The following is a 21,377-nucleotide window of genomic DNA, read 5'->3' on the forward strand; positions in this document are numbered from 1 at the left end:
TGGGGATGAGGTCTCAGCTGAGGCTGGCCAGGTCTATTAAGGCTTATTAGTGTCCTCAGGGCCCTGACGCTGCAGGTCTTCTGCTGATAAGTCATATGTGTCGTGGCCATGTTGGAGTGCAGCTCTTCAGGTGTGATACAAACAGCATGCTCCTTGGTGCTTGCCAGTTTTATTGCTGTTAGGGATCAAGACAAGGCCCATTTAACCCTTCTTCTATTGTTTTTTCTGCTGCTTTCACATGCATATGTTTCCATTCATAATCCGTCTTAATAAGTTTACTACAAATCTCTATGTTAGGAAGTCAAAGCTATAAACCCATACGTGGGTTTAGCTTCTCTAAGTAAATGTAAAATGGAGTCTCTTCTAAAATCCATATGAACTGTCATTGTCTCAGTGGTAAATATCTATTATTGTAGCAGACTAATGCTATGTCTGTATCATTGTATATTGCAAGAATAAAGAATCAGGTACTTTTGGAAAGGACTTGACATTTTTAGATTGCCTTCTTTCACTCTTCATACCACGTGACCTTTCCTGGACATTACAGGGAACTGTAATCAACATTTTTCTTTCTCTAAAGGGAAAAGGCCTTATTATAGTTCTTGCTTTTTGAAATCACTTGCTAGCTGAGTGACACCTTTCTCAAAGCCCGAGTCATTAGTGTGGATTCAGTGGATGTAGTGTAATCAGGACCAATGCAGTTTTGCCTGGACCAGAGAGAATGCGGCGCTAAGAAGATATTAGAAGTGATAATTAGGACACTGATACTAAGAGACCAATTGTTAGCTTACAGGAAGTAATTAGGGATCAGGTGACCTGTTTGTATTTTATATTGCAAAAATAAAACTAAGCTGCCTACTCCAACTAGGTCTTCACGCACTGTCTTACAATGATGTTTCTAAGGATGGTGAGGACTGCCTTATTGATTCATCAGGTCAACATAGCCGCAGACATGTGATTTGCATTAACAAGAACTGTGAGGAACTATCCATGGAAGCATCATAAATGTTATTTTCAAAATGAAGTTACACAGTGAGACCACTCTGCTTGACCTCAAAGCACATAATTGAATATGTTAAACTGGTTGCATCACTCTGAAGAACTGAGGGTGGTATTATATGGGATAGTCCAAGAAAAATCTGAACTTCCATGGGAAATTACAAATTCCTTAATACATCCTATGGGCTAAAAGGCACTACGTAAGAAAAATACTGTAATATGTATATAGTGAACACTCACAGGATCTGTAGTATAAAAGAAATGGGAGCCACTCTGAAGGTTTCAAGCTGAGTATGATAGATGAATAAGATGTAATCTGCAATGTAATAAAGTCTGCCAGTTGTAAATAAATAATCAATTGAAAATTACTTTGGGATATCTAAATGCATCTTCTTTGCTACAAGGCTATTTAGTCAGATGCGCTTATCTGTGTATCTTATTCCGAGACAGGAAAAGATGTCATCTTTTACAATGAGGTATTCAAGGCACCCTGTATACGTGATGCATTAACTATGTCTGAAAACTGCAGTTTCCCACGCAGAGATGTCTGTATGAGTCCATCATTATGTCTGTCATTCTGAAGCTCTGCAGCTGCTTTGTGGTGGCTACAGCTCGCCTCTCAAGACCCCTCACTTGCTTATCAGACGCAGAAGAGAGAACTAAGACTGTAACTGTTTTTAAGAATCCAGGTTATCAGTGCAATCTTGCTATCTTTCCCACCTTTACAGTCCCTCTCAACTAGTTGGATCCTCTGGCTAAAGATCTGCAGCGTAACATAGAATATCTGCCCTAGAAACCATAGCTGTTTCCTTCCTGCTCCTCCTCTCCATGGAAGGATTGACAGAAAATGGCACTTGAAGGTGGGATGAGAAAACTAAGAGAAATGTTGTGTGTTCTTAATAATTATTGGGAAACAGAGACTCAGCTGGTGCTTCCATAATGTTAAAGCGGTGTCGCCTCTTAAAAAGATGGTCATAAGACAGAAAGAAAGGAGTCATGGGATGATTAGTAAGGGACTGCTATATATAGAATGGGAAGGCTCCCAGGCAACTCACAGGCAGCACGTTCGGTTCTTGCTACAGTAAGCACCCCTCAGCGCCTAATGAACTGCAGCACCAGTGTTCATGGATACATGCACAACACCATAAGCATTGTGGTAAATCCTTTCCTCATGTGAAACAATGAATTGTGGATGAGGATAGATACGGTCAGTTGCGGGAGGCTGTCACAATTTTATCAAGTCAAAATTGCAACTCTGAAAGATGCCACTCATCTGCCACTACTCCTAAACATTTCTAAACTCAAACAGGCATTTTTTATGATTAAGGCAGTCTCCTTTCCCTTTCTGCTTCTTCTTAGGTCTTAGACAAGAGAGATGAAGTATAGCTTTGTACATGGCGCCATTTGTTTTGAGAAAGAAAAAACAAAGGGAATTTTCAACTGTTTACTAAGGTACACATGACTCTGCTAGAGTTGTTCATGTAGAGGACATATTTTTGGAAACATACTCTGGTATCTTCTTTAACACAGCATATACGTTCAAAATCATGGAAAATAAAGTCCTCACTGAGAGAATCCCATCATCTCTTGTGCCTGGAGAACCAAGCCATAATGCTGTGTCACTAAGTGAAAAAAAAAACAACCTGCTGTCAAACAAGACACAGTAGAAACTATAAAATTGTTTTACTGGTATTTAAACTCACCTATCAACCTCCTTTTTTACAGTTCAGTGACCTCCTGCCTCCTTAAGTACTAAACAGAGCTCTGAAGTGCAAGTGAAGTAAGATTTATGATTACTCACTTCGACATAGGTCCATCTGATGTCATAACCTGAAGGGAATCGAATACATTTAAATAAACCTGATAGATCAATGTGACAGTAACACTGCCATAATTAGACAAATAGTAATAACAAGTATAATGCAAAAGCATTGTGTGTGTATATATATTCTCTTAATGAACCATTGTTTTGTAGAAAAAAATTTTAATGAACCTTGGACAAGAATGTGTGCACAACCTATTCACTTACCCTAGAACAAGAATGTAAGCTATGCTAAGTAGCATGTGCAAAGGTTGTCAAGATGCCACATCTGGAAAACACTGTTCATGTTATCAGAAAAGCATATCCTGAAGGATGTCTAAGAAAAAAAGGAACTGTCTGTTGGTAAATCAGCCAACCATTGTACCAAGAGTCACATAACTTCTGAACAAGAATAATTGTATAACAGCCGATGGAAACAGCATGACCTTTAGATTGTGTTCAAAGCTGCAACAAAATGAACTAGTTATGTGGGTGTCATTATTTCAGAACCAGGTATGCAGAATCAATTACTGTGACATTCTTCAATGCTTCGTTTGCAAGTATTATCTTGCTATCATTAAAGAAAACAAACCACAAACGCTTGTGTAGGATCTAGTATCCAGCTCCTGAGGACTTGTTGCAATGTGGGTGCAACACTGGATTACGAGACATTGGGACTATGGTATAGCTTCACAATGGATGGAAATGTTATCTTACAGCTACAGTTCTGATCTCTTCAGTTTTACCTAAGAAAATCTTCCAGAATCATGACCTTTGTTTTAAAAAATTAAATGTAGCAATGATTTTGGGAACCAGGTTTTAATCAAATAAAGTTGGTCTTACAAAAGCTAGACACAAATCTCTGTGAGTAGTGGAGCAGGGAAGGCTGGTAATTGTTGGTAACTCTGTCAAACAAAATGCTGAGTTCCTAGTTCTCAGGAGGCAGAAACGAACACCAAACAACATGACTGACAAATTCAATTAATTCAACAGACCAAGCAATGGATAGGCTGTGCTAAGGAAAGCTTCTCACTCTTACACACACAAACACACATCCCATCACCTGAGACCAGCCCCACCTACCACTCTGACCAGATGGTGCAGTTGAGCCTGGGGAAACCTGGCACTCTGACCCGGCTCGGTGTCAGGCTCTTGGGCAGCTCTTGGCTCCAGCACGTAACAGTTCCACCTCACATCCTCTGCCTGCACTCCCTGTCAGACATCCCCCTCAGGATCTCTACTGCTAAGCGGGTTTTGCACCCAGATGTCAGCACAGGCTGCCAGTCGGATCAGTTCATGACGATATTGCAATATACCTTTCCAGCAGCTTCAAGTACGTGACGGTGTGCTCCCCCTGTCCCCGACCTGACCTTTTCCCGTCATCCTGCTCAAGCGATAACCACCTGTGGCGACCGTGATGGATGCGTCTGGTCGTAATGGATGTATCCAGATCAAAGTGGATTCGGGGGAGACAGATAACAACACAATAGGCAATGCGTTCACTGAACCACAGTGCTAGTCAATGTCTGACTCAAGCCAAATTTGGAAGAAACTAACGTCTGCAGTCAGTAGGTAAATATGACTATGAGTCAATCATCTTACCCCCATAAATAGCGGGCAGGCCAAGAGCCCTTTGAGCTCTCCTGCACATCAGCAGGCTGCACACCAGGATCTCCCCTTGAGTAGGGACGCCTCTCAAGGTTACTCCTCGAGGTCGAGAGATTCCTTGCTGCAACAGATTCTCGGTAAGTGACTAATAGCATGGTTTGCTAAGTCCTTGAAATCTTAGCTAAGCGATATAAAGGATTGATTGCACATATATAATCCTTTAGACATAAAACATTGACCAAGTCTGGGACTAAGCTTGCATCCAGCTGCACCTAGACTCTTCTAAGAGAAGGAGTTTAGAAAGCAAGGGGGTCCTTTCTGAACCTCATGACTCAATGGGAGGGTCTCCCTGACAGTTTTGTCTGACCCTGTCCTTTATGCAGTAAATAATCAAGTGTACCTTGCCATCGAATCTTGTTAAAACACTGTCACATTTACCATTGAACTTTGTTAACTCACTGTCTTACATCAATGAACATATTGCTGCTTCTCTCTTACGAGTGAAGTACATCTCTCTCTCATTCTCTCTGTGACAGAGTATTGTTCTGTAGGAGGAAATTTAAAGGCAGCAGGAGGTCACAGGCTCATGGTTATGGGAACCTTTGCACTGAAATGGTACAGTAACCAAATTATCAACCCAGCACAAATTGTGTTGAGACAATAACTGAGTCCCTGATTTAGCATAAATGAATTGCTGATTTAGCAAAAATGTATTCAGCATTTGGCAAGTTATATGGTAAATAATGTAACAGTTAAGTCAGCTGCATAAGGAAGACAGTATTGGATACAAAGGGACTGGCCATCTTCGGATCAGTCTCACAGACTGCGATTCACCAGAGAACATCAGTCTGTGTAAAATAAGAAAGTAAAAAGATCAGAGGTCACAGAAACTAAAGGGGATAAAAAAACAATTTACAAACTATGGAGTCAGAGCAGCAGCAGCAGATCAGAGATCAGCATTGAAGACCCCAGTATCTTGGGGGTCTCACTTGCAACCTATGGAAGCAAATATTGTCCTCTAGAGCACTTCAGTGTGCCAGACAGGACTCCCTGGGAACCACTGTGCCAGAAACATGAACCCTAGGTGCAACACTGGGGGTCCTGCGTACCTTAACAGGTTAGGGGAACTCGAGATCTTATTTATCATAATTATATGTTGCTACACTTTAAATATTTATAGTAATTATGTGATCGAATGTTTAGGCTATTAAAGGATCACACCATATATGTTTGCATATTCACAATCTCTATCGTCCACTGGACAATGCTATGTTTTACACCACAGCAGGCGTAAGTTCTTTCCAGATCTCAATAAAAAAGGCAGCTCACAACTATACGTGGTTAAATGCTATTTATTGAATGATTAGAAACTAAGAGTAATGGGTCAATCTTATATCCTTTCTCATGCTGGGAAGCCAAAGGCGTGTCAGCATTTGAGACCTCTTCAAGGTGGCCATGGCACGCTGTGCAGAATTCCCAACCATGGTGAGGTTCAGAATACCTCAGCATCTGCACTGCTTTTAAAGTCTTTGGCACTCTTTCTCCTGACACCCTGCCCCTCGACTGACATCGTTGGCATAGACAGACTGCCGACACCCTGCCGCCTGACACCCTGCCCCTTGACCAACATTGGCAGCGTAGGCAGGATGCCGCCCGCATTACCCGCGTGAGGTACGATTCTCTCCAATCACACCGCCGTTGGTGGAGCCACGGGGCGGTGCAACTCTTACCCGCATTCAAAAGGCATTCGTACGATTGGATGTGGCTGCCAGATGAGCAGGATGCCAAGTGTCCCTGGCAGTCTGCTGGAGCCACGGCATCACTCATGATCCCGTGTTTGCTATTGGTGGTTGGGTGAGTCGCTCTATGGGTGCCTTGTTGCTCATCTTTCTCACGGCCTCAGTAAAGATTTGGTTTATAACGTGTTGTCAGACTCCATTACTGTTCAGACCAGTCTTTTTCCTCACAATACAACTATTAATCTGTTGTCCAAAGAATGAGATATGTCCATGAAGGAAAAGTCATATGTGTCAAAACATCAAAGAGGACCACCTGTACATCCTCTTGTAACGTCTGTAAGCTACCATAACAGGACATGGATTGGGGCCGCTGCCCAAAGCAGATTCAGCGTTCTCTTAAGCGGAGGAGGACATTCAGTGCTATATCAGGCACCAGCTGGGAAGGCCTAGTCATAGTTGCATATACCTCAGGATCACTAACTCCTCGTTACAATGTCTTCTGATATGGTTCCCACTATACACTATTACATGTTTTGTTCCTGCTAACATGTTCTCCTGTCAGTTGTCAGCCCAGCTCCTGCTTGGTTCTTGCTCCATGGTCCTGTTCATCACAACTTATCGCTCTCAGCCTCTCTTTGCATTGTACTCAACTCTTGGCCAAGATTAAGCTATAGTACTCCTCTCACTAGCATAAAAACTGCAGGCGTTCCCACTATCAGTATCAGCTGGCGTGATGGGCTAGGTGGATCCTTACACAGAGTTCAAGATAAAAATTGTGTCTGCTGGAATGGATCACTAGACATTCAAGACACTGGCTTTTTTTTTTAATTACTATTCCAACATGCATTCTGGTACCCTGTTCCTTGCTAACTTAATTCTCAGTCACGTTAATACTGAGCAATAGCAAGATTTAACACCATCGCTAATAAAATTTAATAGTCACAAAAATCTTCCTTGGAAAGCACAGCTAAAAGAGGCAGGGAATCATTGGCACAGCAGTTTCTGGGCTCTTGCTTCTAGACTTTCTGGGACCTTCTTCTGGGATTATTGTCAAAGGACCTCTAGGAACCCTTTTGGGAAGCCTTTGAGGAGCTTGAGGGTTGGGAATAGATAGCTACAGATCTTGACTTCTAGCAACATCTAGCAGGCAACAGTCAGCTGTCCTTGATCAAAGGGCTCTTGGAGTTTTTGTTCCAGCTGACACTGATTAGGGAAGGTCTGGCACCCTTTCAGCCTGTGCTCAGGAGAGGCCTATATAAGAGCTGGGTCTAAAGCATAGATCTTTGAGTGCAGTTAGTGCAGGAAGGGCTGGTGCCTTATCTCATAACAGCATATGCTTCCTCAGCGGTGGTGGGGGTGTACTACAAGGCACTGTCCTCAGCAGCTGTTGGAAAAAATTCCCCTGTAATGTTGGAGGTTTCAACCCAGAGAGAACTTCAGGAGGGTGCTGGTCTGGAGCAGGGGAAGATCCTCCTTTAGCCTGAAGGGAGATACACAGTTTTTGAGGCATTTTATTAAGCGAAGGAGCTGCAGGAGGAAGTCAGCACACTATGCATTATCAGAGAATGTGAAAGAGACTGACGGGATCTTGTCTGAGGCCCTACAGCTTCAAGAAACCATGGAGGTATGTACTGAAGGAGGGGCGGGCTGAGTCTATCAGGGTGGGAAGTAGAAACTCCCAGGATAGTGAAAGCTGGTGACTCCTGGTACTAGGAGGAAGGCTCATGCTGTGCCTGAAGATTTGTAACTACAAAATATGTTCAGTTTCATGGTTGGAGAAAAGAGCTCTGTCAGGTGAAACATCTGAGCTGGCTGAGCCTGAGCCGTACAGGAGCACCAGAAGGAAGCACTGAGGGTTAGTAAGATGGTGACTCCTCTGCTGCAGGGAACAGGCCTGTCTGCTGACCTGTTGTTTGGGGGGCTTTGCTGCTTGCCATTATGATATCATGGAGAGCCTGCAGAGGTTTCTCTGGCTCTCTGATCATTGTTCCCTACTGCTTTTTCACATGGGCATCGATGATATTGCCAGGGGAGACCTGGAAAGTATCAAATATGAAACATATAGCTCTGGGGTGATGGTCAAGGGTATAAGGGTCCATCTGGTGTCTCCTCAGCCCTACTGGTCAACAACAATGGGGTTTTGGTTTCTATGAACATGGATGCTCTTTGAGGATTGAATACTGCTTGGAAGAGGTGGGATCCACTGGACTAAGGCCAGGGGGGAGGTGGAGGGGGAGCATCTTTGCCAACAGGATGGTCAACCTGGTAAGAAGAGCTTTAAACTAGGAATGGTAGGGGAAAGAGAGGATGACAATCAAGTGAGGAAGTGATGGATCAGGTTATCAAGCAAAGGGTGTGGGCTCATGTGAACAGAGGGGACTTTACCATCAACTAAACAGGGCTGAAGTGGGGTCACCCAAGTCTGTGCATACAAACAAGTGCGTACAGGAGAGCATTGTAGGGAATGCTTCCATAACATTTCTAGGAAGTCGGTGTGATTGGGTGCCTCCCTGAAGCGTCTGCATACTAATGCATGCACCATGGGGAACAGGAGCAATGAGAGAACTGTGCAGCTGTAGGACTACAATGTAATTGGGAACATGGAGACATGGTGGGACAGCTCATATGACTGGAGTACTATGACAGATGGATACAGGCATTTTAGGAAGGACAGGTTAGGAAGGTGAGGAGGGGAAGTTGCTTTTTATGTGAGAGGGCAGTGGGATTGCATGGAGCCCTGCCTAGGGCCAGACAATAAACCAGATGAGGGTTTATGGCTCAGGATTAATGGGTAGACCAACATGGGCAATGTGGTGGTGCATGTCTGCTAAAGACAACCTCTTCAGGATGGAGTTTTAGATGAGGCCTTCCTTGGGCAACTAGAGGCCTGATATTTGTGAACCCTGGTCTTAACAGGGGATTTCTGCCACCCCAGTGTCTGTTGCAGGGCACAAGCAATCCAGCTGATTTCTGAGTGTTTTGACAACTTCTTAACACAGGAGACTGAGGAGCTGATGAGGGGAGATGCTCTGCTGGCAGTGATCCCTACAAGCAAGTTGGAGTCCCAATCAGGGATGTGAAGGTTGGGGCAGCCTTGAAATGGAGTTCAGGATCATGAAAGGAGGGAAGAAGGCAAAAACCAGGACCATGGTCCTGGACTTCAAGAGGCTGGATTTTAGCCTGTTCAGGCTTTTACTTGGATGAATCCTTTTGATACAATCCTGAAGAGAAGGGAGGTCCAGGAGAGCTGGTTGGTTTGTTTTTTGGTTCCTTTTTTTTTTTTTTCCTAAGGAATCACTTCCTACAAGTTCAGGAATGGTCCACCCCCGTGTGCAGGAAAACCTGCAAAGGTGGCAGGAGGGTCTCCATCGATGAACAAGGAGATTCTGCCTGAACTCAAGCATGAAAAGGAAGCATACAAGAAGTGGAAGCAAGGGCAGGTGATCCAGAAGGAATAGAGCCGCTGTCCAAGCATGCAAGGATGGAGGTTAGGAAAGCCAAATCCATCTGGAATTGTGTGTGAGCCAGCCCAGGCAGGATGCAGGAACAACCACAAAACCATGGATGAAATGCAAAGAGTATATTTATTTTTGTTACCTCACCAACTAGAGGGTCCCTGAAGCAGCACCCAGGCAGAGGCACACAAGCAGGGGTGCAGGCACTGCTGAGCTTGGTCCATGCTGGAGGACTGCAGACCCTGCTGGTTTTGCCTGTTTATCAAGGATTCGTGCAGGTATGGTTTACCACTGTGCTTTAGGCTTTTCTGTAGCAGGGCAAGAATTTCAAGCATGTCCGATAGGGTGCCTCTAAGTCTATCATAGGCCTATGTTATCTAAACAGAAATGTTCTACTTGTCAAGCACACAAGGATAAACAACAATTAGTATGATATATGTATTTTTCTACACTGCAGCTGTAGGTCACTTGAGTGTATTTATAATCTTCCTCACCAATCTTCCATTATTAACACACATTCCACCCCTTTGCTCAAGGGACCACTTCTGCTGGGGCTGGCAAAGCTGGAGGTGTCCATTTGGGCTTGCAGGGTGTAGAGGAGGGTAATTTAGAGGCACATAATAAAGACATAGAAAAAGGAATAAACATATCCATACAATAATGCTTTGAATCAGGTGTCCCATCCGTTCTGTCAGGAAATTGAACCACTCTGCTAGACAGGCATCACCAGTAGATTGTTTTATTTAATGCATTAGGTCCTGGAGATGTTGAATTTTGTCCTCTATGCTAGCTGATTCATTAGTTATGTTGAAGTAACACATGCTTTCAAAATCGGAGCAGCATTTATGGTGTCGAAGAAGGAGATAGTCCACCACCAATCAGTTTTGTAATGTTCTTTGGTGTGCAGTGGTTACCTCCAAATTCAAGGCAGCAATTGCCTTTGAAGTCCAATTTAAACCTTGTGTTAGAGCACACACCAAGTGCTCTGTATTTGCTACTGAATACATTACGAAGGCATGTGCTTGTAGTGCAAGACCACAAAGCGTGATGAGCCAACCTGTGATAAGGGAAGAAAACAGGATTGTCATCTCCTTCCCGTAATACATATGCTGTTGCTCCAGCTCCTTCAGCTAATATTACTCCAAGTTTGATAACCTGATGTGGGGTAATTGCCCACACAGGTTGAAGAGTTATGGCTTGCGCTCTTTCAATTGAATTTCAATTTGATGTTGGGTTTGCGAAACCAGTAACACCATTTCAGTGCTATTTTCTCTAGATAAGGCACAGGTATTTGTCAAAGATACCCAAAATACAAGATCTTGAGAATCTGATATCAATGGAGGATGTAAAATAAGAGGAGAAGTTGGGGTACAGAACCATACGGCATTCTCAGGGGTGGTTATATGAATCTTCATGTCTAGACTAATAGGTCACAGTTCCACCACACAATCCATTGGTGTAAACAATCCCATTTCCCCTGTAGTTAATATTTTGGGAGAGATACCATCTGGAAGAATTTCAATTCTCACCATGTTTTTTACTGGAGGTGTTAAATACGATTATAGGGTGTTTGATTATGAATATTCCAGCAGTCTAACAAAAAAACTGCTTTAGTAAGATGTGAACTCCAATGTTGTAAAGTTTTAGTACTGGTTAGCTTTTTTAATTGTTCTTTCAATCAAGCCATTAGCTTGGGAATGGTAGGCAATGTGGAATAGCCAATCTATCCCTAGCCCTTAAGCTCCATCTTGGACATTATGTCCACTAAAGTGTGTTCCTTGGTCACTTTGTATTTGGTGAGAAGGTTCATATTGATGAATGAGTTGTTTTAATGCTTCAGTTGTGCTATGTTGATTAGCATATTTGGTGGGTTTAGCAAAAAACCAGTTCCGACACTGTATCCACAGCAGTGAATACATATTCCCACCCCTCTCAACAGGGGCAGGGGACTCATGTAATTGACCTGCCAGGTATTCAAGGCCCACTGACCCTATTTTATCTTTCCCCGTGGCCTATATAATGGCCTTAAATGTTGCTGTGTACAAATAGTACAATTATGTGCCTGTGCTTTATAAATATGTAATGGCAGAAGGGTTTGATTGCTCACAAATGTCCCATGCACGCGCAGTATGAGCTGATTGATGTTCACAAGCTATATGTACTTTTACAGCTGGAGCATGTACTTTGGCAGCAGTCATATCATCTACTTCCCTATTATTTTGTGACTCAAGCAAATCAACTTTTTTGATGCCTTACTTTTAAAGGATACTTTTGTACATATTGCCAAATTTGTTGCCATAGATCTGCCCCCCATATAGGGTATTTTTGTACATGCCAATCTTCTTGGGCCCAGTGGGGCAACCACATTGTAAGGCTTTTGTATACAACCCAACTGTCAGCGTATAAGTAATGTGCCTTCCCTTCCAGGATGGCAAGAGATGCTGCAATGAATTCAGCCCACTGACTAGATGCTGTTTGCCATAATATAATTCCTGGAACTGGAGCATATGCAACTGCTTTCCATTGTCTTTGTCCAGTTGCCATGTATGTTGCACTTCCATCAGTAAACCAGGCATCTTTTTGTGCTCTTCTATGAACTCATCATCGGGGGGAGCTTCCTCCACAGGAGATGTAGGGATATCTCCAAGAGGTAGAGTTTCCCCTAGCATGGGCATATGATTAAATGATTTTTAGTTCCTGGAAGAGTGGCATGTGGAGTGGTTACATGTGGTCCTCCCCGTAGAAATCGTTGCTGTAAATAATGTTTCCATTTCCCATATGTGGCTGCCTGAGCTACCCCTGCATGGGCCCTAACAGAATCATCAGTAACCCACCCACGAATAGGTATGGGTGTGTGTACAGTCACTCTATAATGGCCTGTGATTCTTTAGGTTTCTTGTAGTGCCCAAACTATAGCTAAAATTTGTTTTTCCATTGGGGTATAATGTATAGCAGAGCCTTGTAATGCCTTGGACCAAAATGCTACAGGTTCTTTCTGATTTTTTCAGCCCCGTCATCTGCCACAATCCCCACAAGACTACATCATCTGGAATTGTTACTTCTAATTCAAAAGAATATTGCCGCCTAGGAGTGTATAATTGCGCATGCTCAATCAAAGCATTTTTGCAGGCATCAAAGGCTTCTTGTTGCTTGATCCACTGCCAAACCACCTCCTTCCTAGTTAATTTCTGCAGAGGGCTCATTAATACCGCCAGATGGAGGGTAAAAGTTCTCCAATACCCTAAAAGTCCCAAGAAGGCCTGTAGCTGTTTTACTGTGGTTGGTACAGGAAATTGCTGTACTGTTTGCTGTACCTTATTTGGTATTTCTCTAATCTGTCCATGCTAAACTATTCCCAAAAATTCTCAGTAGTACTAGGGCCCTGTATTTTCTTTGGATTAATTGCCCAACCTCAGTCCTGTAAATGTGCTTTCAGCAATTCGGCAGCTACTTCAATAGATCATCAATATAATGGTAAACTATAATGCTACATCAGCTTCTATCATCTGGGGCAAATGTAGGGACTGTGTTTTATCCCTAAGGCAATACTTGAAAATATATTGCTTTTGTTGCCAAGTAAAGGCAAATGGTATCTTTCTGAAGCAATGGCTATCAAAAAGAAAGCATTAGCAAGATCTGTCACCACCTTTCAGGATTGTAAATTTTTGCTAATTTTTTCTATAAGGGTAACTACATCTGGTACCGTAACTGCAAGTCGGGGGGTGACTTTATTCAATTCTCTATAATCTACAATCCTTCTCCAAGTGCCATCTGGTTTTCGAACAGGCCAAATAGGATTATTAAAAGCAGTCATGGTTTCCTTAATGATTCCCACTTGTTGAAGTGCCTGAATGGTTTGAGTGATTTCCTCCTCCCCCTGGAATATGATATTGGTTTACAGTTACCACCTTGGCAGGCATGGACAGCACAACAGGATCCCACTTCAGGAATCCACGCAAGACTGTTAGAGATGGAATAGCAAATCCCGCTTGTGAAGTCCTGAAGCAGAAGTGACCATTTAAAGTTTCAACTTTTCAGTTCATCCTGCCAACATCAATACCTAAGATATATTCTTTAATTGGGGCAATTAACACCATCATGGTAAATGGAGTGGCATTTCTTATTGTTAAGGTAACCTTAGCTCGGAGGGCAGGGGTTGGATTTCCCCCTAATCCACAGATCTGTGATGTGGCTTCTTTAATATTACTATGTAATACAGTAACTTCAGCTCCAGTATCCACCAGAGCTAACACATGTAAAATCCCCCCAGACTGCCACTTTATAGTTAAAGGAACATAGGTGTGTCAGTCCTCCTCATGGTAAGAGGCTACAGTGGCAGCAATTTTGGGAGACCTGCCAAACCTTTATTTCTGCTGTCTTGGCACTTGCCAGGTAGTGCTTTGCTTTGAGGTGGCAGGCAGAGCTGACGGTATTTTGCGTAGGCGCTAACTTTTGCCATCGGTGAAACATTTCTGATGTTGTGATCCCATTTATTTCCGATCGTGGGACGCCGGCTCGTACAAGATCATCTCACATTTGTTTCCTCATTACCTGTGATGTAACTCCGTTTGATTTTGCTGGCTTTCCTTTATCTACCACCCACACAGATGGTCCTGAAGTTACAGCCCCAATTTCCCTCAAAGTACTTGCTAGGCTGCCTATGTTACTAGTAGCATTTGTGACTGCTGGTATAATTAAGGGTTTAGTGAGGCAGGCATTCCTCTCAAAAGCTGCATTTTGATACTTCTTGTTACTGCTGCCCTGTCCAGATTGGATCCTGTAATCAACGCATAAGCTGTCCCTATCTGCTGCACTAAATTAATACCCTCTTCCATTGTACACCAATTTCTGAGGGATGATGCTAACTTGACAGGTTCAGCTGCACACAACCATTGATATAGCGTAGGTGCAATAACATCTTGCCCATCAGGATCTCTGATATTTTGCAGCTGAGCATATCCTCATTGTATCTGATCATCACTGGCTGTAGGGCTTAATAAATCTTTTTCACCCATTAATAGATGGATAGATGCACCTCCACTATCCCAAGCTCGCAAAATCCATGCCAGTATGCCTTCCCCACTCTTTTGCTGATAGATCTTTAAAGATTCCCTTAACTCTTTCAGAGTGTAAGCACATGTGACCTGCACTCCCCCATCTGCTTGTTCCTGCTGCCCTACTTGTTTCTGCTGCCCCTTTGTTTGTATGAGGGGTTGTGCTTCTACCACCTCCCTGCCTTCTAAATGTGGCACAAACTCAACCTTGGAGTCCAAGGACTCATTCCAGATATTTCCATCCCATTCCTTGGGATCCCACGAAGGTTTTATGGTGAGAGCACAAACTTGGAAAATTGAAACCTTACTTTTTCTCTATCTGTCCCTTTGTTTATTAGCAATACATGCTACCAACTGCTCTACAGTACCTTGCAGCCCATGGCACTGCTCAGCTTGAGTAGTAACCACTTCTTGCGCAATCACCTTCGCATCTTGTGAAGTCCCAACTTCCCTTTCCAACTCTCTCATTTTACTCTGTAATGGAACAACTTCATGATCAAGAGCTCTAAGACCAGTAACTAATAACCATCCATACCTCCCTGTTAACTTGCGAGAAGACTCCGATGCTGATTTCCATGGCAATCCGCGCATAGCTATTTCAATTGTCTGGGGATAGCCACTGCCCTGTTGTGGAGGAATCAATGTCTGAGAGTACAAGCAGTATCATAGCGTTGGTAAACAAGAAGCCATGGGAAGATGGGAAGTGAAAGAAGCCGTGGGAAAAAGGGAGATAAGAGGTGGCAGTTCACGGTTCTGAGGGTGTGACAAAGATAAGGAAATTAGCGGAAGAGTGTCGAGATGACCTTTGCTTAGGGGATGTACTAGGGAATTCTTTGAAGTGCATACGTGGCATGATGTGAGGTATAAAAAGGCACTTGTGCTGTATAATAAAGGGATTTTCGTCTTCGTGCCCTCTCAGACGGAGTCCGTGTCCTTATTCACCACACCCTGTCATTTACTTCAGGCCATGCTTCCGGTGGAGCAATGTAGCCAGGAAAGTGGCCACAGGGGTCCAGTGCTCAGTACTGGGCCATCCCGGAATACAGGCAGTCACTGTCGTGGCCTCCCCTGTCCCCCCAACTTTTTTGCTGGTCATGGCATAGCTGTTGCTGGATCCTGCTGACTACGCCCAATGTGTGAGCCAGCCCAGGCAGGATGCAGGAACAACCACAAAACCATGGATGAAATGCAGAGTGTATTTATTTTCGTTACCTCACCAACTGGAGGAACCCTGAAGCAGCACCCAGGCAGAAGCACACAAGCGGGGACACAGGCACTGCTGAGCTTGGTCCATGCTGGAGGACTGCAGACCCTGCTGGTTTTGCCTGTTTATCAAGGATTCGTGCAGGTATGGTTTACCACTATGCTTTGATCTTTACCATAGCAGGGCAGGAATTTCAAGCATATCCGATAGATGTTAGATAGACTAAAAAGTGCCCTATGTTATCTAAACATAGATGTTCTACTTGTCAAGCATACAAGGACAAACAACAATTAGTATGATATATGTATTATTCTACACTGCAGCTGCAGGTCACTTGAGTGTGTCTATAATCTTTCTTGCCAATCTTCCATTATTATCCCACAGTGCTTTGACAACTTCTTAACACAGGAGACTGAGGAGCTGATGAGGGGAGATGCTCTGCTGGCAGTGATCCCTACAAGCAAGTTGGAGTCCCAATCAGGGATGTGAAGGTTGGGGCAGCCTTGAAATGGAGTTCAGGATCATGAAAGGAGGGAAGAAGGCAAAAACCAGGACCATGGTCCTGGACTTCAAGAGGCCGGACTTTAGCCTGTTCAGGGATCTACTTGGATGAATCCATCTGATATGATCCTGAAGAGGAAGTCCAGAAGAGCTGGTTGTTTTCTTCCCCAAGGAATCACTTCCTATAAGCTCAGGAATGGTCCACCCCAGGAAAAGCTGCAAAGGTGGCAGGAGGGCCTCCATCGATGAACAAGGAGATCCTGCCTGAACTTAAGCATGAAAAGGAAGCATACAAGAGGTGGAAGCAAGGGCAGGTGATCCAGAAGGAATAGAGCCGCTGGCCAAGCATGCAAGGATGGGGGTTAGGGAAGCCAAATCCATCTGGAGTTGAATCTGGTGAGGGATATGAAGGGCAACAAGAAGTGCTTCTATAAGAGATAATGTGGGCCCACTCCTGAATGGGGCTGGGACCTGGTGATAAACAATAGTGTAGTGGGCCACCACAGAAGGCATTATAAAGAAGAGATAGTGATTTCAAGAAGAACTTAAGCAGAGTTAAACTGTAGATTTTGATTGTAGAGATGCATGAGTGACTGCTAAACCCGAGCATATAACAGCAGTATGTGCTGCCATGTGTTGCCAATGCAACCTGTATGTTCTCTTTGTAAGAGCTTGTTCCTGTGGGAATGTGTAAAAGCGTAACGCTTTCAGCAAGCCTCAGTGTACCCTCTAGAACATTCAGTATTGTACAAGTAAGAGATTGATGGCTTTGTTTTACTTGGAAGAATACTGTGAAGTTGTGATGAATAACGAGGCCATTGAACCTCAACATAGAGGAATTCTGCACAGCAGTGGCTCTGCCAGAAAGGACTGTCCAATGCTGTATCATTGCATGTTTCTCAGCATTGGAAGACTTCACACTGTAACTTTTTAAAACATCTTTTCCTCTTAAACATCTTGTGTGTTTTTCTTGAGATCCAACAGAACCAGAACCTCACACTGCAAAGCAGACATAGAAAAAGTTGAGGTCCTCAGTGCCTTCTTTGCCTTAGTCTTCATAAAATTATAGAATAGTTTGGGTTGGAAGGGACCTTTAAAGGTCATCTAGTCCAACCCCCCCTAACATTTTCAGTTAGATCAGGTTGCTCAGAGCCCTGTCCAACCTGACCTCAAATGTTTCCAGGGATGGGGCATCTACCACTCCTCTGGGCAACCACTCTCATTGTAAAAAATTTCTTCCTTATATCTAGTCTGAATCTACCCTCTTTTAGTTTAAAACCATTCCCCCTTGTCCTGTCGCAACAGGCCTTACTAAAAAGTCTGTGCCCATCTTTCTTACAAGTCCCCTTTAAGTACTGAAAGGCTGCAATAAGGTCTTCCTGGAGCCTTCTCTTCTCCAGGCTGAATAACCCAAACTTTCTCAGCCTTTCTTCATAGGAGAGGTGTTCCTGATCATGTTCGTGGCCCTCCTCTGGACCTGCTCCAACAGGTCCATGTCTTTCCTGTGCTGAGGGCTCCAGAACTGGACGCAGTACTCCAGGTGGGGTCTCACCAGAGCGGAGTAGAGGGGCAGAATCACCTCCCTCGACCTGCTGGCCACGCTTCTTTTGATGCAGCCCAGGATATCATCGGCCTACTGGGCTGAGAGCGACATTGCTGGCTCATGTCCAGCTTTTCATCCACCAGTTCATCCACCAGTACCCCCAAGTCCTTCTCGGTAGGGTGACTCTCAATCCCTTCATCCCCCAGCCTGTATTGATACCGGGGGTTGCCCGGACCTTGCACATGGCCTTGCTGAACCTCATGAGGTTCACACGGGCCCACTTCTTGAGCTTGTCCAGGTCCCTCTGGATGGCATCCCATCCCTGAGGTGTGTCAACTGCACCACTCAGCTTGGTGTCATCTGCAAACTTGCTGAGGGTGCACTCAATCCCACTGTCATTGATGAAGATACTAAACAGTATTGGTCCCAATACAGACCCCTGTGGGACACCACTCGTCACCGATCTCCATCTGGACATTGAGCCATTGACCACTACCCTCTGGATGCGACCATCCAACCAATTCCTCACCCATTGGACAGTCCACCCATCAAATCCATATCTCTCCAGTTTAGAGAGAAAGATGTTGTGGGGGACTGTGTCAAAGGCCTTACAGAAGTCCCAATAGATGACATCTGTAGCTCTTCCCATGTCCACTGATGTAGTCACTCCATCACAGAAGGCCACTAGGTTTGGTCAGGCAAGACTTGCCCTTCATGAAGCCATGCCTGTCTCGAATCACTTCTCTGTCCTCTTTGTGCCTTAGCATAGCTTCTAGGAGGATCTGTTCCGTGATCTTCCCAGGCACAGAGGTGAGGCTGACAGGTCTGTAGTTCCCAGGGTCTTCCTTTTTTCCCTTAAAAATGGGTGCAATGTTTCCCTTTTTCCAGTCACTGGGGACTTCACCTGACTGCCATCAGTTTTCAAATATCACAGAGAGTGGCTTGGCAACTACATCAGCCAGTTCCCTCAGGACTCTCGGATGCATCTCATCAGGACCCATAGAGTTATATACGTTCAGGTTCCTCAGGCGGTCATGAACCTGATCTTCTCTTACAATGGGAGGGACTTTGCTCCCCCAGTCCCTGCCTTATGGTCCTGCCTCTACTGGTAAGACCTGCATTGAGGAATCCTGGGTCTCTGAGACCGGGGAAGGCTAGAGCAAGGAAGACTTGCTCTTGGTGGAGCAGGATAAGGGTAGGGAATGCCCAAACTGGACATAAATAAGTCCATGTGACCTGATGGGATGTATCCATGAACACTGAGGGAGCTGGCTGATGTCATTGTGAGGCCACTGTTGATTATCTTTGAAAGGCCTTGGTATGCTAGAAGAAGTTCCTGAAAGAAGGCAGCAATGAGGAGGATCCAGGGAACTACAGCCTCACATCCATCTCTGAGAAGATAATGGAGGAAATCCTCCTGAAAACCATTGCCAAACATATGAAAGTCAAGGTCATTGGCAGTAGTCAGCACGCTTTTAGGAAGATGAAATTGTGCTTCACTAACTTCTTAGCCTTCTGTGATGAGATGACTGACTTGGCAGATGAGGGTAGAGCAGTGGAGATGTTTGTTTTAATAAGGCTTTTGGCAGTCTGATAGCATCATAGATAAGCTGATGAAGTACAGAATCATAGAATCATAAAATAGAATCATAGAATAGTTTGGGTTGGAAGGGACCTTTAAAGGTCATCTCATCCAACCCCCCTACAATGAGTAGGGACATCTTCAACTAGAACAGGTTGCCATCTAGCCCAGTATGGGCTGGATAATTAGATAGTGAGGTTGATTGGAAACAGCCTGAACTTCTGGGTTCAAAGGGTTGTGATCAGCATCAGAAAGACAAGCTGGAGACCAGTCCCTTGTGGGTCAATACTAGGGTCATACACTTAACATCTTCATTATGACCTTGACAATGGGGCATGCTCAGAAGCTTGCAGATGATCCAAAACTGGGAACAGCAGTTGATGTACCTGATAATGTCCCTCTGAACAGAGACAACTGACAGGTTGGAGAAATGGGCAGAGAGGAATCTCATGAAGTTCAGCGGAATAACCCCATTTACCAGTACAAGCTGAGGCCTGACTTACTAAAAGCAGCTTTGCAGAGGTCTATGTTCAAGCACTTCTTGAATTACCAGTTACAGCCTGGCATTTTATCAGTACCATTTCTCACCATGTTTAGGCTGATGTGACTGAAGTCCTTTCTGCAGCTCTTTGCAGTCAAATCAGTGTAAGAGCAGCATGTAACTGTTCCCTGAGATAGGCTGGTGCCAGTTTCACTTTGAGATACAGCATGGGTGTGTGAAGTTTGGCAGTTCATGAGCTGCTTCAGAAGCGACTCCTGAGGTTAAACAGTTAAAGGCTGTCACTGGGCTAGTAATTATTTCCAGCCCACAAGCTGAGGAATAGTAAACCTACCCTCAGCACAACCCTAGCCCCATTGCTACCCACTAGCCTTTACCCACTGCCAGACTAGCTGATGGGAGAAGCAAATGTGGTAAACTGAATCTTGTGAAAAACAGCAAGAGAATCTTGCTGTCAGCCAGGGGTGTCTGCTGGTTAGGTTCATCACACAGGCACACACAATTTGCCATTACTACACAGTCTGCTGCAGCTTCATCATGTCTCCTGACCCCAGGAAAGGGATCTCCAGGGAGGCCTGCTACCACTCCCTGCTCAACCCAGCACCTCCCACCGGCATGGGGGTTTCTGCCTTCCCAACGCTAAAATAAATATTTTTTAATGTGTTTATTTGCAAACATGTTTTCTTGGAAAAATGTTTTCCTAAACTGTTAAGAATCCCATGAATGATTTTGATGTAATAGATTAAAAAGCCACAGCCTCCACTTATGTTCTATGAAACTTCTCCTTCCTGTCACCCTCTTCACAAGCATCACACTTCATCTTTTTCATGGCCATGTCATGTCCTTCCAGGGAACTAGCCCTCCAAGCCACCAGCCACTTGGGGAAACTCGGCTCTCTCCTGCATTTCCTTAGGGACAAATACCCCTCCATGGCGGCTGAGGCTGGCCTGCTCCTGTAGCCTCCCTGGTGCTCAGCCTCCTCGGGGATGTCTCGCTTGTGCTGTGGAGGGGAAAGCTAAAACCAAGCTTGCTCCATTGGCTTTGTGTGACTCCTGCTTTTGTTCACAACTGGCCCGTGCTGACTGAATAGAATTACAAAGGTAACTCTTTATTCATGTGCATGAGGTGTCCCAGGCAAACTGGGCACATCCAAGCGATTTTTCTTTAGGGGGTTTTATAGCTTACACTATAAGGGTATGATATAGAATCATAGAATCATAGAATCATACAAGTTGGAAAAGACCTCTAAGATCATCGTGTCCAACCGTCAACCCAACACACCATGTCCACTAAACCATGTCCCTAAGGGCCTCATCTACACGTCTTTTAAATACTTCCAGGGATGGTGACTCCACCACTTCCCCGGGCAGCCTGTTCCAAGGCCTGACCACT

At 44.4% G+C, this 21,377-nt stretch overlaps 2 long non-coding RNA genes across 5 annotated transcripts; both read left to right on the top strand.

The window, feature by feature from the left end:
* The first annotated feature begins 7,445 nt into the window (after nucleotides 1-7,445).
* On the top strand, nucleotides 7,446-15,278 carry LOC142086046 (uncharacterized). 4 transcript variants are annotated; one of them, XR_012674951.1, is made up of 3 exons: nucleotides 7,446-7,771; nucleotides 8,262-8,340; nucleotides 9,083-15,278. It is a non-coding gene; the product is annotated as an uncharacterized LOC142086046 (long non-coding RNA). The 4 variants fall into 4 exon arrangements; XR_012674953.1 differs by having other exon boundaries at nucleotides 9,147-15,278; XR_012674950.1 differs by lacking the exon at nucleotides 8,262-8,340 and having other exon boundaries at nucleotides 9,083-9,880; nucleotides 12,030-15,278.
* A 330-nt stretch (nucleotides 15,279-15,608) lies between these two features.
* On the top strand, nucleotides 15,609-17,314 carry LOC142086055 (uncharacterized). The gene is made up of 2 exons (XR_012674957.1): nucleotides 15,609-16,004; nucleotides 16,245-17,314. It is a non-coding gene; the product is annotated as an uncharacterized LOC142086055 (long non-coding RNA).
* The last annotated feature ends 4,063 nt before the right edge of the window (nucleotides 17,315-21,377 follow it).

The sequence above is a fragment of the Calonectris borealis genome, chromosome 1, assembly GCF_964195595.1.
Source record: "Calonectris borealis chromosome 1, bCalBor7.hap1.2, whole genome shotgun sequence".
Classification (NCBI taxonomy): domain Eukaryota; kingdom Metazoa; phylum Chordata; class Aves; order Procellariiformes; family Procellariidae; genus Calonectris; species Calonectris borealis.